Below are 16223 nucleotides of genomic sequence, written 5' to 3' on the forward strand. Positions count from 1 at the left end.
CTGCCCCATCTCCACAGAGGAGCCCTGACACCGTAAGTACCCCCAGGACATGAGGACACCCAGCGTGGTCAGATCCTGATCCGAAACCCTGGTAGCGCAGTTCTAGGCTGGGCTGAGAACACCCTCCAACTCATTACACACGGGGGCCAGCTAATCTCCATCTGACAGCGAGTCATCCTTCCTACCGTGCTGACGGCTGTAATGACAATGTATTTAAAGGGGCTGATGAATTAAGTGCATCTTATAAATGCATCAGATATTAAAATTCCCGTATAATTACAGTGCGATGGATTATGTGTGGTGCTGATGGGGAAGCAATTCAGTGAAGCAAAGGAATTACAGTCAGGAGAGCAAAGCGTAATTACACACAGCTCTGCTCCGATGGTGCTGTAAAGCTGGTCTGGAGCGGCAGTGGGAGTGATGCCGAGCAGCACCGGGGCTGGTCCGGCTGCTGCAGGGGTGATGGGAAGAGAGTGGGAAGTGAAGGGCTTTGTGGAGGGGAGAGAGGGACATGGCTTTGCTCTGCCTTGTCCCTTCTTTTCCGGGGAGGAAAACACAAAACACAGGCTGGCTCAGGGTCTGGGGGCTTCGTCCATTGCTTGCCCCAGCTCATACAGAGTTGTGTGATACAGTCAGTGCTTGAGCACAATTTCAAAGATGAAAGAATACAATTTTCTTTCCTTTTCCCTTTTTCCCTTTCCCTTTTTCCCTTTCCCTCCTCTTCTTCTTTCTCTCCTTTTTTTTTTTTTTTTCCCTTTTCCCATTCCTTCTTTTCCCTTTTCCTTTCTCTCCTTTTTCTATTTCCTTTCCATTTTTCCTTTCCCTTTTCCCTTTGCCTCCTTCTCAGGGTCAGTGTTCCCAGGTAGTGAGTCCAGGCAGAGGCTGCTGTCTCACCCCCCACCCCAATTGTCACCGAACAGGACAGTTGGTCGCTCACATCCTCACTCCTCCATATCTTGGTGCAGTGGGGTCTCTCTGGTCCTTTTAACCCCCAACCCCAAGGGGCCTGGGGGGAGGAATGTCCCCGGCATAACTTGGCTGTGGGGAGCAAAGGCTGTCAGAGCAAAGGCTTTTCTATAATGAGCTGGTGCTAGTTTACCCGTTAATTGCATGGAGCAGTGCCATCATTGGACAATTAAGCAGTGTTGTCCCAGGCTCTAATAAGGGTGTGGAGAGAGCGGGACGTGGGACGCCGTGCAATGTCACGGTGCAGGGCTCATTGGGGGGGTCGGGTGCTCTATTGAGGCACCCGCACGTGGGAACCAGCTGAAAACCTGTGAGCACCGTTTACCTGTCCCGCCACCCCTGGCATTGTCACCTCCTCCTCCCCAAAAGGGCTGAGAGTCCCTTGGGACCATTGTCCCCATCATGTCCCCGGCCCCAGCCCACCCTCAGTGGAGACCCAGGGCCACGTGACACCTGCCATCGCTTTTGCAATGGCGCTTGTTCGCTAATTAGCAAAATCTGGCAATCTGCACCGTTCTCCTAGTCATTAATTATTATTAATTATTTGTTATGCAAATAAAGTTGAAGAGTGCAGCGCTGTAGGCAACACAAATGAAAACAGTCCCGGCTCCAGGCAGTTTGTGTAACGGTGGGTGAATGGGCAGCGCAGAAGCCCCCAGGGCCATATAGTGTCCATACGCTGTCCCCTGTGTAGGGGCTGCTGCACGTCAGCATCCCCTGGGATCCGGGGACACGTCGATGGCATCAATGGTGATGGGCGTTGCAGGGCTGGTGCTGGAGGGGACTACAGCGTCAAAGGATGTGGGATGTGATGGGAAAAATGGCACTTTTTAGGGTGATGGGGGATGAGGGCGATAGGGGCACCCATGGGTGCAGGTGGAGTATGTCAGCGATGGGTGGCTGAGCTGGATGCTGCTGGCAGAGGCAGGAAAGGTGGTTGCTGGGTGGGTTTTGGGGGTGCTGTGGGGTTTCTGTTCCACCCCTTTCCCTGCCATCTTTCCCACGGGTGATGTCTGGGGAGAAACTGGGATGTTTCACTGAATGGTGCCATTTCAATAAGTGGCAGTTTCCTGCTTCCATCCTCCCAGGGTGGATGGGGCCAGGATCTGGCTGTGTGTCCCCCCACCCCGCTGTCTGGCCACTGAGCTTCACATCGACCCCAAATGCAACCACCCATCATGTTCCCATGTCATGGAGTGATAAATCCGGTGGCACCGTGCCACAGGGACACAGGCTGGCAGTGGTGGGGCCTCTACCCAACCCCTACCTGAGCAATGGGAAAGGGAACCAAGAAAAAAATGGAAATTAAAGAGAGGAAAGAATTAATAAGGATCCTGCCGCGACCACAATTGCTTTGTTTCAGGAGAGCTGATACCGCACGCTCGCTAATGCCGTTCCTCAGAGGCCGTCGGGAAGCCGTGGGGTTTTGGCGATGCTCAGTGGGGTTTTGGCGATGCTTGGCTGCAATTTTGGTGTTAGAGCTGTGCTTGGTCCCTGCCCAGCCAGTGATGTCCCCCGGTGTCTGGCTGCTGTCCCCAGCCAGGCTCTGCAGTGTGAGCAGCCGATGTTATAAAGCAACAACCTGGCAGAGCGGAGATTTGGGGTGAGAAATGTGTTTTCATGGGGTGATACCTCTCCTGCTGGGCATGACTGTGGGGCGATGCCCTGAAACACTGGCCAGGTTGGCGGGGGTCTGCTCTCGCTCCTCTAGTTAGGGGATAGAATAGAATCATAGAATCATTTTGGTTGGAAAAGACCTTTAAGATTTTCAGGTCCATCCTATAGAGGCTATGCAGTGCATCCTGAATGCCCTGAGCACAAGGCAACCTGCACACTTATAAAAATCCTCTTTTGCTGTACACAAAGCACCATGCAGTTTGCCTGCACGTCCCTCCCCAGCACCTGGTGTTATTGGCTTTTTTTGCATTTACCAGATCCCCCAGTTACAACCCCATATGCCTCGTTTAGAGAAACTCTGCATTTCCTCCATCCTGGGGTACTCACCATGGACATTTCTTTAGGGAGAATTCAAAGCAGGGAAGGGAGCCGGACTTTGCACAAGCCGATATCCCACAAAACTCTCCCGTTATTTCTATGCGCTATGTCCACGGGGAGCTCGGGCTTTTCTTTCCTTTCCTTCTCCGCTGCAGGAATCACCTCCGTTTGCTGCCAGGGTTATCTCCATCCTCCAGCTTGCTGCACGCTCTGCTAGTTCACCATCCCTCCAAGGGCTGGGGCTCGACCCCAGCTGGGCAGCACGTGCCCCTGTGCAGGAGGATGAGGTCTTTATTTTCCCACCACCAATACTGGGTTTGGAGATTAAAAACCTGGAAAAATATTGGGGGTTTGTGGAGGTTCCCCGCCTGCTGCCACAGCTGCCTGGTCACTTGTGTGTGCTCATCGCCCCATCCTGAGCCCAAGGCTGGGCTGGAGGGGCTGGCGCCCTACGCCTGTTTCTAATAAAGCTCAGCTCCTGCCGTGAGCTGCTCCAGGTGATAACAGCGGGGATGCCGGCACTGGACGGACCTCGTGGCAAACACAGAAAGTGGCTGAAGGTGAAAGGACCAGGCTCCAGCTCTGCATCTGTGAGCTTGGCCAAAATAAGGATTCTCCAAGGAGCCGCAAAAAAAACCCTCTTGCCCAAGACCTGTCCCCAGTGGGGGGGATGTGGGGGCTGTGGGGGGCACAGCAGGAAGGAAGCGCTCGACGAGGACACAGCCAGCACTGCGTGCGCGTCCTTCCATATGTGCTATTTTCAGCTTGACGGGGAGCAGTCCAAGTTCTCCAACAGATTGAGTTTGGAGCTGAAATCCTCCTCTCATCCTCCCAAGATGCCCAGCACCCGCTGCCTGCAGGCACGGGGAGCCCGAGTGCGCCCAGGGCACCCCGCTTGGTCTGTGTTGCCACCGGGGAGGTACACTGACGCTGCATGCATGATCCCAGCGCCAGCAAAACCACAGGATCTGACCCTGCTCAGGGTAGGCAATGGCTCCAGCTTCTCCCCTTCCCACTTTGGGCTGGTCCAGACACCGGCACCAGCATCTTCGCAAACCCATCTCTGCTCCATCACGGAGCTGCACCATCTCCTGCCTTTGGCTTTGCACATTTGTGTGCACTCCCGCCCGCTCTCTCCCTGTTTCGTTGGTTTTTTTTTTGGTGTATTTTGTTTTGGTTTGTTTTCCCAAGCAGAAAGTATCCGTCTTTCCTCCTCTCCCCAAATTCCCCCTCCTGCCATCTCCCCTGTCCTCCACCACCGTGACCCCTCCAGAAGTGCAGCTGCTTTTGCAGCCGTGTCCTTGCCCTGCTTGAAATGCAGGAAAGAAATCCATGTGCAACTTACTGTCTCGGTACCCTGTAATCATTTTGTCAGCCAAAAAGCACTTTTGTCAAACCCCCACAGGCAAACCGGGAGGGGATGGATTGGGGAAAGGCACCTGACACCAATCTCTGCTTTTTTCCCTCCTCTTTTTTCATTCTGCATTTTGCTCTATGGGTGGGATGAGTGTTGGGTTTGTCTGTCGCTCTCTGGGTGCTTTGGTGACCGTCCGGATTGAGTGAAAGGAGTAAGGAAAATATCACGGGAGAGCACTGAGGATGGAGAAAATGCATCGCCAGTGGCTGGGTTTGCTCAACAAAGTGCAATTACACAACGGGAGGAGAAAGCTGTTTGGCTGCAGAGGGTTTTCCAGCAGGAACTAATGGAGCCCTGGGCTCCGTCACCTGGGATGGCCCCAAGAATGGCCCTGGCCCCATTCAGGTGCTGGAGGACATTAAACAGCTCCTGTCCCATGCAAGAGCAGCTCTGTGGGATCTTTTCAGTGGGAGGTTAATGTCATCAGTCCTGAAAGGAGCTGAGCTGGGCAGCAGCAGCTGCCCTGCCCAAACCTGGAGTGGTTCCTTTCTTTCAGGCTGGGTCACCAAACAGGATGCGGTTGCCCTTGCTGCTGACTCTTCTTCTCTTGAGGGGTCCCTTTCTCAGCCTCTTCAGCATCCCCACCGAGTGTCTGGGGTCCCAGCAGTGTGTGACACCAGCCCTTGTCGTCTGGGAAAACGGCAATGGAGCTGGGGAAGGGGCTGGAGCACAAGTGTGATGGGAGCGGCTGAGGGACCTGGGGGGTTCAGCTGGAGAACAGGAGCTGAGGGGAGACCTTCTGATCTCTGAACTGCCTGAAAGGAGCTTGGAGCCAGGGGGGAGTCGGGCTCTGCTCCCCAGGAACAAGCGCCAGGAGCAGAGGAAACGGCCTCAAGTTGCGCCAGGGGAGGCTGAGGTTGGATCTGGGGAACAATTTCTTCCCCAAAGGGCTGTGGGGCATTGGAACAGGCTGCCCAGGGCAGTGCTGGAGTCACCATCCCTGGAGGGGTGAACAGACATGGAGATGAGGTTCTCAGGGACATGGGGCAGTGCCAGGGGTGGGGGAACAGTTGGGCTCAGTTATCGTGAGAGTCTCTTCCAACCAAAATGATTCTGCCATTCTGTGATTCTTAGAGCCGACAGCTCATATGGCCTCGAGGACAGACTCTGCTTTACTCCCAGTGTGGGGTTCCCAGGGACAGGCAGATGGGGTGGGGATCACAGGACCTCTGATTTTGGCACCCCGGCATGCAAACCAGGAGCATGGCTCCCCCGCCTTGCTTTCTTTTTCGGCTGGCCCTTGCCCCAACATTGGCTTGCATCACGCAGGCACCGTGGTGATTTTGCACGGAGCCAATCCGTTCTCCCCAGCCCTTCCACTAATGAGCAAGCGAATACCTGGGATGGCTGTGGCTCAGGAAGGTCAGAGACATCGCAGCCTGATGGCCCCACGGGCCCATCGTCCTCATGACTTTCCCATGTCCTTAGTGATGTTTTGGGGCACAAAGAGGGCCTGGGAACAAGGTGCTCCATGGAAATCTTGCGTCTGGGCTGGTACCGTCAGCTGGAAAAATGATCAGCCCTAAAGCAAAGAGCTCATGGATCTTTGCGTTCTGAACAGGCGGTCGTTAACTCTGCATGAAGTATTTGCAGGTCTCAAGAACAGAAAAAAACATTCCAAAAAACCGCTTGCAAAATGCTGCTTGGCTAATTAGGGTACAAGGAAAGACTCATCCATCCTTATGTGTCCGGTGTGTCCTCATCTGCGCACGTGAAATTCAGGCCATCAAACACTCGCAGCAAGGCGCTCCCGTCCGGAGACAGGTCTTTAAATCATCCCCGAGCGCTGGGAAAATTGCAGACAGCTCAAGAGCAGAAAATGAAAAGGCGAAACATTGTTCCTGGAGCTTTTGCCCTGAATTATTTGCTCAGCTTTAATAATAAGTTACACACAAGCAAAACTAGAGCGACTCAGATGATTGTCTGGGGAAAACTAGTGTGGTGGATGCTGCGAAGCGGTACCCGGTGCCTTCGGGGATGGGAACCAATGGGCTCTGGGTCGATGGGCTGCGAAAAGAGAGAAAAAATAAACACTCTTTAACATGTTTCGGTGCAGTATCCAGGCATGGGAGCTGGGACTGAGGCTTTTTCATTTGTTTTTTGGGAGGCAGAGGGGAAGGCAGTGGTGGGATGATCCTGTTCTTCCTCCTCTCCACTGGCCCCGTCGCTTCCACGGGCTGATACCTGGGAGGCACGAGCAGGGTGAACTCAGGCCTGTCTTCCCTGCCTTATTCTAGGCTGGTTTGACTAAATCTAGCATGTTTAGGATGAATCGCTTCAGCACTGCTGGTTGTGACCTGCTGGGCACTGTGCTTGCTGAGCCTCTACAGTTCCCCTTTTATTGGTAAAAATGAGAAGTTGCTTTTTTATGCATTTTTCTCCAGGATCACAGACTGCAAATAACGATTGCCTTAAACATGGGCTGTTTCGCAGCTTGCTGACGCTTTCGGGGATGGACTCGCTGGGTGTTCAATGCTGGTGACACCAGGAGCCAGGCCAGCCCTGTGTTGGCATGGTCCAATGAGTGCCTTAATTTAACTCACCTTAATTTAACTCTTCCTTTTCTTCTTGTTATCTTTTTTAATGAAGCAGAGTAGATGAGGTCTTGCCACAAACTATGCATTGTGTCCTGCCCACCCTGCCCAGGGCTTCACTCATAGAAAGGTGATGGCTGGGCTGGATCCCACTCTGTTCAGCTGTGATGGATCCTATCTTTTTTTGTGCCTGATTTTTCAGGGTCACACAGAGCACAAGGAGCTGTTTGCACCATGTGCCCATACCCAAACCCACCTCCTTGGATTTATAGGTTTCTGCTTGATGCTTTTCCTCCTGCTTCCTTCCCATGGGGTTATATATAGCTGGGCCAACTCTGTTCCTCACCCTCCCCTCCCACCTCCCCAGATGCTGCCTGGAGGAGGCAGGTACCTTCTTCCCAGCCGAGGATGCTGTCAGGGCTTTGCCCAAGGGCACAGGTATGAAACTTCCAGCAGGAACAAATTGCTGCAGAAATTATGCTGAACTAGCCCACTTGGGTGGTTTTCAGGGCAGCAACTGGGAATGCACTGAAACAATCTCCCCCGCTTGCTTCCAGTTTGATCCCGCAACCCAAAAATATTCACAAGGAAAATTTGAACTGGTGATCCTTCGCCCTCTCGTCTGGGACCTGGTTTTGGTGTTTCTGGCAACAGCAAAGTATCATGTTTTCCCCCAGCTCCTTCCCCATATGACTCCCACAAATTCCCTGAGGATTTTGCCAATGCTACATCTCTGGAGACCTTGGAGGGTCTGGGCACTCGATGCAGTGATGTCTCTGGGAGCCTGGAGTGCGGCTCAGCATCTGCCTGGCTGCTGGCAAGATCCGGCAATCTTTTCCCCAAATGCAAAGCGTGTTTTTAGGGTAAAAAAACAAATTAAAAAATCACAACAACAACAAAGAAGTCAGTAGTTGCAATGCCATCTGTGTCTGCAGCATCGCAAGGCAGGGACAAGCCGCCCGAGCAGGGGATGCTCTGCTATGATGGGGGGGTACAAGCTTTCTTCCTCCCTTCCTCCCCCTCGGAGAGGAATGTCCTGCTTCTCTAGGGAACAGCATATCTCCTTGGCATCTCTCTCTTTGGGAGCTTTGATTTCTTTTCCAACTGTGGCTCTTCGGCCTCAGCAGCATGTCTTGGATATTTTTTTCTCCCCGTGGTCCCCGTCCCACTGATCCCAAGGGAATCTGGTTGGGAATCTCTCCGACATCCCTGGCTGGAGGGGATGGAGGGCCAGGGGCAGCGAGTTGCCAGTTCATTTGTTTTCCTCGATGGGGCTTCAAAAAGTGATGGGCTGATGGGTTTGGAGTCTCAGGGGGGCAATTTCCCTGGCAGCATCCAAGTTGTGTCACCTCTCTGCTTGGCTCTGTGACGACAGTGTTGATTTGAATTCTTCCAACTTAAGACTGATTTAAATGATGGTGAAGTTGGGGGGGTGGCGTGTGGGAGTAGAGCACTGAGAGCTATTCTTTTTCGGTTGTCATATGCCTCCATAAAGACTTCTGCCTTGGGGATTTGCATAGATCCGTGGTCCAGATTGCGCTATGAAAACCACCGGTGGTCTGCACAGCTATAGCAACAGCTTCTGCGCCAGCTCCCAAATCAGACAAAGCTGGAAAGTTTATGTGTGTTTGCAAGTCTTTGTGCCACGGCCGTTATTCTTTGGTTTGGAGGCTGCAGCCGGGACTCAGAGGGCAGTGGAGAAACCCTCTCCACTCCTGATGGCTGCATTCTATTCTATTCTATTCTATTCTATTCTATTCTATTCTATTCTATTCTATTCTATTCTATTCTATTCTATTCTATTCTATTCTATTCTATTCTATTCTATTCTGTTCTGGTCTGTTCTGGTCTGTTCTGTCCTATTCCTATTCCTATTCCTATTCCTATTCCTATTCCTATTCTATCCTCCGCCAGCACGTGCTGCTTTGCCGAGCGCTCCCAGCCTCGTGCTCGAGACCACTCTAATTTCATGGTGAGGTGGTGAGGTCAGGAAAGTATCTGTTCTTGGTGCTTTTGTGAAAAATAGGTGTTTGGGTAATGACCTCATGGGGAGAGAGGCTGCAGAACGAGCTTGTCTCCTACCAGTGAAACCGCAGGAGGAGAAGGAGGGGGATTGTGCAAATGTCCCAGCCACGGGGAAAGCTTAATTTGGCAGTTGTAATTGCTGAGGACACGCACATCTGTAGGAAAGCAGGCTCCCTTCCTCGCCCTGCTCCCAGAAAGCCTTGTTTGTTTAATTTTATCTCGCTGAGAAAATTATAAAAGGGAAAAAAAAAAAAAAAAAAGGCAAAGCACCACGCTGTGGTTTTGCTCAACTGCAACACCAAAACAGCCCAGCGGAGCCCAGAGAGCCGCAGGGGCTGGATCCCTCCCCTGCGCCCGGGTGTTTCCATCGGTGCAAGGGGCAGCGAGGGGACCATGCTCTCCTGGGACCCCCCTGACCCCCATCCCAGGGCCAGGCAGGATGGACTTGACTGTTGCAGTCACCAGATCTGGAGAAATCCAGACATCGCACCTGCCATCCTCCCTCCATTCCACATCGTGCCCATCGAAACCTTGTCACCTAGAGCAGCCGTATCTGTCAAAGAGGGAGATGTCTGCCCTTTGTGGGGCTGGAGGAGGCTGGGGAGCCCCAGCACAGGAGCCTGGCTTGCCCAGGTACCAGCAATGCAGTTTCAGACCGAGCAGAGTGGACAAGGTTGCATTTTGGGGCAAAAAGTTGAGATCTTTGAGGTGGTCAAGCTGTCATCTAAACGGTCATGGCTGGTCGGGGCTGGTGCGGCTGGGTAACGTGGGAGCGCATGTGCTCTGTTTTCAGCTCATTTTCTCCATTGTCATTAGTTTAAATTTCTGAGGGAGTCTGGGCTTGGCATCAGACGCTGACATCCTTTAATTTAGCAAATGTAAAAATGGGACATTTTCCAACCGGAGCGATTAGAAACGTCCTGCTCTGTTCCTCAGCGGCGGGGTCGGGCGCTGGCCAGGCTGTCACCCTGCACTGTCAGCCGTCCTGTCCCCTCCGCCCCTGTCGGTGTGACTGCGGCTGAGACCTCCCACACTCGTCACACGGGTGTGACAAGCTGTCACCACCGTCCCTGCCCGCTGCTCAGTGCTGCCAGAAGCAGCCGATGGTCCCAGTTGGCAAAGAGCAATGGAGGGGCTGGATGCAGGAGGGGAGTTTTTTTGGGGGGAAGGATGGAGCTGTGCCCCCCCGTGATACCCCCACAGCACCCGCTGAAATCCCATCCCTGCAGTAACACCCCTTTGCCCTGACAAGGGCCTTCTCCACCTCCGGGTTTGCGTATAACAGCGTGTGTCCCCCCCTAAGCCGCTTAATGAGGATTAAGAGGCTAACGGGCTTATTACCAGCAATTATTTCCACAGCCCTGCAGGTGTCCCTGAAAACGGCCCCGTGCCCCCCAGGAACATCCTGCTGGCATCGCTGCCAGCCTGCGGTGTCATGAGCTTGTCAATGCTCAGCCGGACTCAAATCAGTGGCTGTTTACAGGGTGTTTTTACACTGTTACAACCATTCAGGCTGTGGTTTTGTTAGGAGAGGTTGTAGGGGGGTGGCATCCCTATGGATACCTCCCCCGGCCCTGGTCCCTCTTGCTCTGCCTCCGGAGCGGCTCTGCAGCATCCCCGGGCGGTCGCCTGGAGACAGCCGTGGCGGGTTGCCACAGCGACGAAGCCTTCGCTCAGCATCCCTCCAACTCCGCTGCCTTGGTCAAAGTTGTGTGACAGAAAAATACCCCAGGGAGGGGGCACTAAAAACCCCCTCCCCAGGCAGCAGGAGCAGGCTGGGCAAACTGAGGCATGTCTGGTAGAGCTGGAGGCAGCTGTGAGGTAATGGACAAGGTTTTGGAAGTTGCCTGTGGGTGTAATGGAGCAAAAAGTGGGGGAAACGGGACTGATGGAGGGGAGGGGGCACCCGCAGTCACTGGGGGGTGTCAGTGTTTTGTGGGGGCAGGTGCTGGTGCAGCATCGTCCTCCCAGCGTCAGCAGCTGATTGTCACCATGGCGATGTCACAGCCCTGTTTGGGCTGTCATCTGCTCTGACATCCCGCGTGTGCTGGGATGTGCTCGAGGGGTGTGCAGACCCCAGGAACTGATCCCCCCATCAGCCACCCAGAATCCAGTCAAAAACCTGGACCCCCCCCAGCACAGGGCAGAGGGACCTGCTACTATGCCACCAGGGATGGGGTCCCATGGGGCCACGTGATGGCACGGGCTGGTGCCCGGCCCTGGGGACTCGCTGTGGTGAGAAATAGGAGGCTGAAGCCCTTTGGGGTGACACTGCTGCCCCCACCACCCCCTCCGTGGAGCTCTCCCCTCCCCACCGAGCCCTTAATTACAGATGATGTCCGGGAGGGCGAGGAGAGCTTACGTAACTTCAGTGTACGGAAAATTCTTTCTGCTCCCTTATCGGCTTTATAAATATCTCAAACTCAGGCCAGGGCAGGCTGAGGCGAAGGCGATGACATGGGCTGCAGCTGATCCCCGTGCTCAGGCCCATGCAGCCGCTGTGCCTCAGTTTCCCCCGCTCTACAGACAGAAGCATCCCTGCTGCTGTGCTAAGGGGAGGGCTCCTTGCTGCTGGTGTCAGCCACCGACTGCCTTGCCCTAACCTAGTCTCACATTCGCCAGGTTTCAATTTGTTGCATTCTTCTAGCTGGTCCCTGGGTTGGGGCCGTGCAGTGCTTTAGTGCTTGGTGGAGTGTTGGTGGCAGGTGCTCAACTTGTCCCCCCTACACTGTCACACCCTCCCAATCCCACCGCCATCGGTGCGGCCGAGCCAGGGGACATTGGGACGCTGGCGAGTCCTGAGCATCACTGGCAACCACTGCAGAAGCTCTGGAGCTGGAGAAGGGGCTGGAGCAGTGACCCCCGCTCACACGTGTTTGCATTTATGCCTCTTACAAAGTTATCCTCCCCTGCGGGGATGTCGGAGGGCGGCTGGGGCCGTGTCAATAGGAGCTCACACAGCCAAGGGCGGCCAGGGTGGCGTTGTGTAACTCTCCGTGTGGCTCATCACTGGGGGCATGTCACCATGTCCCACTCTCACCAGCGCCACCAGATGTGGACGCTGCCCCAGCCGCAGGGCACCTTTGCTCTGTGCCCACTCGTTGGCACCCAGCTGGGCTGGGATGCTGTGGGACGTCTGGCTTTACACCTCCCAGGGATGCTGGAGGGCAGGATCTGGGGGTTTGGTAAGCTGTTGTGGCTGACAGTGACATGCCACTGCCTTTGTCCCCCAAAAATCTTCCCTTGAAAGTATTTTTGTTTTGTTTGCTGGAGAAACAGTCCCCTGCTCCTCATCAACCCGTGTGTACGTGCACAGCGGTGCCCAGGCTCATCAACGTTGGGCTTTTCACTTGCCTTGTTTACTGTAGGGTTGCCCAGGAACACATGTGAGGGTTATTATTTTAGGGCTGGCCAAAAAAAATAAAGGGATTCCTGACTTCTCCTTTATTACTTTTGCGATGCTGCAGTGTGTGCCTGAGCGAGCTGCCCACCAGTGAGTGCACCTGGGCTGTGCAAAGGAGAGGACGGGGGAACACAACCGGGTGTGCGCTGAATCTCGGTCTTTGCCCAGGTCTTTGCCCGCGGGGTCTGCGGCTGCCGGGCCCCTTAACGAACTGACGCATGGCAGCGCCTGAGGCTCGGGCACATAAATAATGAGAAGGGAGTTACTTTAGGCACTAGCACGACTGTCCAGTGGGTACCTGTGTGGCCACCCCTGTTTGAGCAGGGCTTCCCAGACGAGGTGGGTGACCTGGGTGGTGGCAGTGGGGTGGCCTCCAGGACCTCACCCCCAGCTTGTGGGGTACCAGTCCCTATGGATGCTGACGTCGGGCAGAGATTTGACTTCTTGCTGCTGGGGCTGGGCTGAGAGGGCACCCGGGGCTGGTACCCACAGGCAGGGAATGAGGAGGATTAATTGAGTCGCTGATCCCTGATGGTGAGAGGGGACGGGGAGCAGCGAGCCCCCCCGGCGTTACGCAATGCCTGTGCTAAATCTTCACTGCAGCAGATAAAGATGGTCCCCAAAATACCCTGCCCTGCCTTTGTCAGCCCTGCAGCTACTTGGGTTTGGGGTCATGTCTGCAATCTGGGAGTGTCCGGCTCCCCGGTGACATCGGAGCAGGGTGGAAAGGGCAGAAACCTGGTGCCACAAAGCTGGTACCCCTGGGAAGGAGATCTCTGACCAGGCTGAGCTCGAGGAGAGTGTTAAAAGGAGCCCTCGGTGGATTTAAAAGACACTGAAACTCTTGAACTGGTGTATGCAGAGCCATGAGCTGCAGGAAAACTAGTAGCAGGAAAGCCGTGCAAAGGCCTCTCGTCTTGAAGATGTTGGGCAGCATCATGTGTGTGCCAGAGGGTTTGTCACCCCCAACAGAAAAGGTGGGGGATTTTTCTTTCTCTCTTGGGAAATGCTTAAAGATGGGTTTGGGTTACGGCTATTGTTAAATAGCAAGATCAAAGTACCAAGGTCTTGCCTTGGACCACTGACTGCCTTGCCCCAGTTTAGTGCCTTATCCTCCAGGTTTGAATTTGTTGCGTCCTTCTGGCTGGTCTTTCGCATCCCCAGAATCTCTGAAATCCCCTTCAAGATGCTTCTCTTCCAGTCCCCTGAGACCACAAACGTATCTTGGGCTTCCTACACTGCGATGACTGCAATTTTGTTCCCTACCTCTTAGAAACACCACTGAAGGTGGATGTCCCCTTTGCTGGCAGTGGCTCCTCATGGCTGCAACTGAGGTGCCAGCTCCTGTACATGTAGGGAAGAAGAGAGGCTGTAATCTGAGCTGGGGAGCAATTAGCCAGGATGGTGACGTGCTGCCCGGCAAAGTCCCTGCTGCCTGCTCGCTCGCTTGGCTGCCGACATCGGGCTCAGCATCTGCGGCTCTTGGTGCGATCGTGGGGTAAGTAGAGCCAGGATGGTGGCTCTGCTTGAGCATGGCATGTGCTTCCTCCCCATCTCCTTCCTCCTGGGGCTAAAAACCAAGTTGAGGGCTCTGCTGACACCTTCACCCATGACGATGATGAAGGGTGCTGGAAATGGCAGCTTTACCCCGACATGGCCATGGAGCCAGGAAAATTGCCTGGGATAGTGGGACACAGGATGTATTTCTCACCAAGAGTTGAGCAATCTCTAATGCTTGGCTGGAGCAGGAATAACTGGGTTTAAAGCCCACAAAAAGAGTGGTGGATGTTGATGAATGGTTGATGGCTCAACTTTGCTTAAATCCCATCTCCCTTTGCTGGAAGGGACTTGTGCATCCTAAACTGGCTCTCGTGTTCATTCCACTCTTCTCCAGCTGAAATGTCACCATGGGGAGAGCAACGCCGAGCGCCCGGGCACCTTCTGCAGCCGAACGGTGCTCAGCATCGCTCTCCCCGTGGCTCACGGTTCCACCTGCTGCACGTCTTGCTTTCAGGATAAACACTTCCCGGGCGCGGGCTCTGCCCACACATACACACACATATGATTTCCCTTGAGATGCAGCTCCTGGAAAGGGGTTTTGTATTGGGTGAGAGCAGAGCTCTGTGGGAAAACCCACCTCGGGAGGGATGGGATTTGGAAAAGGGATGTTGATGGGAGCTGCACAAGCGGGAAGTGGAGGATTTGTCCTGGCACAGGCAAGCTGGGGCTGAACAGGGTCCAGATCCACCACCTTCTGCCTCTAACCCTAAGGTGTACGTGGCAGCTGCTCTGTGAGAGGGGTTCTTGAAAGAATTCATGCCTGTGATACCCTAGGGGTGTTGCTGAGCGCTGCGCTGGTGCTACCTGGATCTTCTCTGTCTGGTTGGTTGATAGAATTACTGGAAGAGGTTGTCCAGAGAGGTGGTGGATGCCCCATCCCTGCAGACATCCCAGGCCAGGCTGGATGGGGCTCTGAGCAACCTGAGCTGGTGAAGATGTCCCTGCTCATGGCAGGGGTGGCACTGGGGGAGCTGGGAAGGTCCCTTCAACACAAACTATTCCACGACTCTATAGTTCTATGAAAATCTGCTTGAAGACTTTTGCCTGTTTAGTTCCCCTTTCCCTTTCTTCCCATGGTGCTTTCTAGCAGCCAGGTGGTTGCTCTGAGCTGGGACAGGGTTGTTGCCTTCCCCTCAAGCCCCTTGGCACATGTTGGATGGGAATTCATCATTCCCAATGGGCATCTGCATCCCTGAAGGCCCCGGCAGTGGCACAACAGGGACACAGGGTTGGCAGGAGCATGACCAGCTGGTTTCAGCTCTACCATGGTCTGCCCGCAGCCCCATCGCTGGTATTTGTCTCTAGGATGGTTTGGGGCTGGAGCCTGGCACGTGTCCAGATTTGGGAGCATGCAGGAGAAAGCAGGTCCACGTGATGGTGGGGAGTGCACGGGGGGGTGCAGGGACACCCCAAGGTCACCCATCCATAAACACCCTTTGGCCTGCACAGGAATAGGGCTTTTTGGGAGGAAGGAGCCTGCTGCAAAAGGGGACTTACCTGGGGACTTGCACATCCCACCAGTACCCCAAGCATAGCCAACCCTGGCAATATTTCAATTCAAAGCCCCAGACACCAAGTCTCGCTCAGGGTGGAGTCATCTTCATCCTCCAAACATCCCACTGACTCTGTATCCAGCTCCCTCCACCCAACACAAGACATCTCCATCACCAGTGTCCCAGTCCCACCACCTCCACGACACCCCGATTGCTGTGGGGAGAGGGGACAGGACATTGCTGCCGCAGAGATTTAATTCCCAGAGCTGCGGGGCTGCCGGGAGCAGATCTCTGACGTCCTGCAGGACAAATCCTGCGGGGTGCGGGGGTCCGGGGCATCAGCAGGCTGGGAAAGCTGCCCTCCCCCTGGCTAAATCCCTTCCCTGGCGCAGGACAGTAGGTTACGGGACTCGCCCAGAGGTTGGATTTAAGGAGATTACAACTTCTCCTCCAGGATAATCTAGAAATTCAATTAAAACTCTCTGTCTCTCGCCTGGGCTGCAGCAGGGCCACGGGGCACCCTGTGCCCCGCAGCCATGGCTGGGGAGCGCTGGGGAGACCCCCCCGGCTGCACAGCAGGTAAGGGCTGACCCCTCTTCCCGAGGTCTGGCTGGACCCCCCCCCTGCTCGTGGGGACGGACGGGGCTCTGTCCCTTCCTGGGGTGATTTGCTGGGGTATTAACACCTGTCCTCTGAGCCAGGGCAGCCGGGGGGGCTGCAGGGAAAGCTGCAGGGAAGAGGGTGCAGGGAGGGGGGTGCGGGTGCTTTGGAGGTTTGGATAAGGGTGTTGCAGGGGCAAAGCAGTCTGGCTGCATCCCTCGTGTTTTGGG

General features: G+C 54.6%; 1 protein-coding gene across 4 annotated transcripts in view; it reads left to right on the top strand.

The window, feature by feature from the left end:
- LOC102085318 (ATP-sensitive inward rectifier potassium channel 12) overlaps positions 1–16223 on the top strand; it is a 56165-nt gene that overhangs the window by 24362 nt on the left and 15580 nt on the right. The window contains exon 1 of one of the 4 annotated variants that reach the window (XM_005504494.4): positions 13226–13838. The exons of the other annotated variants lie outside the window; for them this stretch is intronic. The gene's annotated coding sequence lies outside the window, so the exon portion shown is untranslated. Of the gene's footprint in view, positions 1–13225; positions 13839–16223 lie in introns of those variants that run through there. 4 annotated transcript variants of the gene reach the window in all.

This window comes from Columba livia, chromosome 15 (genome assembly GCF_036013475.1).
Source record: "Columba livia isolate bColLiv1 breed racing homer chromosome 15, bColLiv1.pat.W.v2, whole genome shotgun sequence".
NCBI lineage: Eukaryota > Metazoa > Chordata > Aves > Columbiformes > Columbidae > Columba > Columba livia.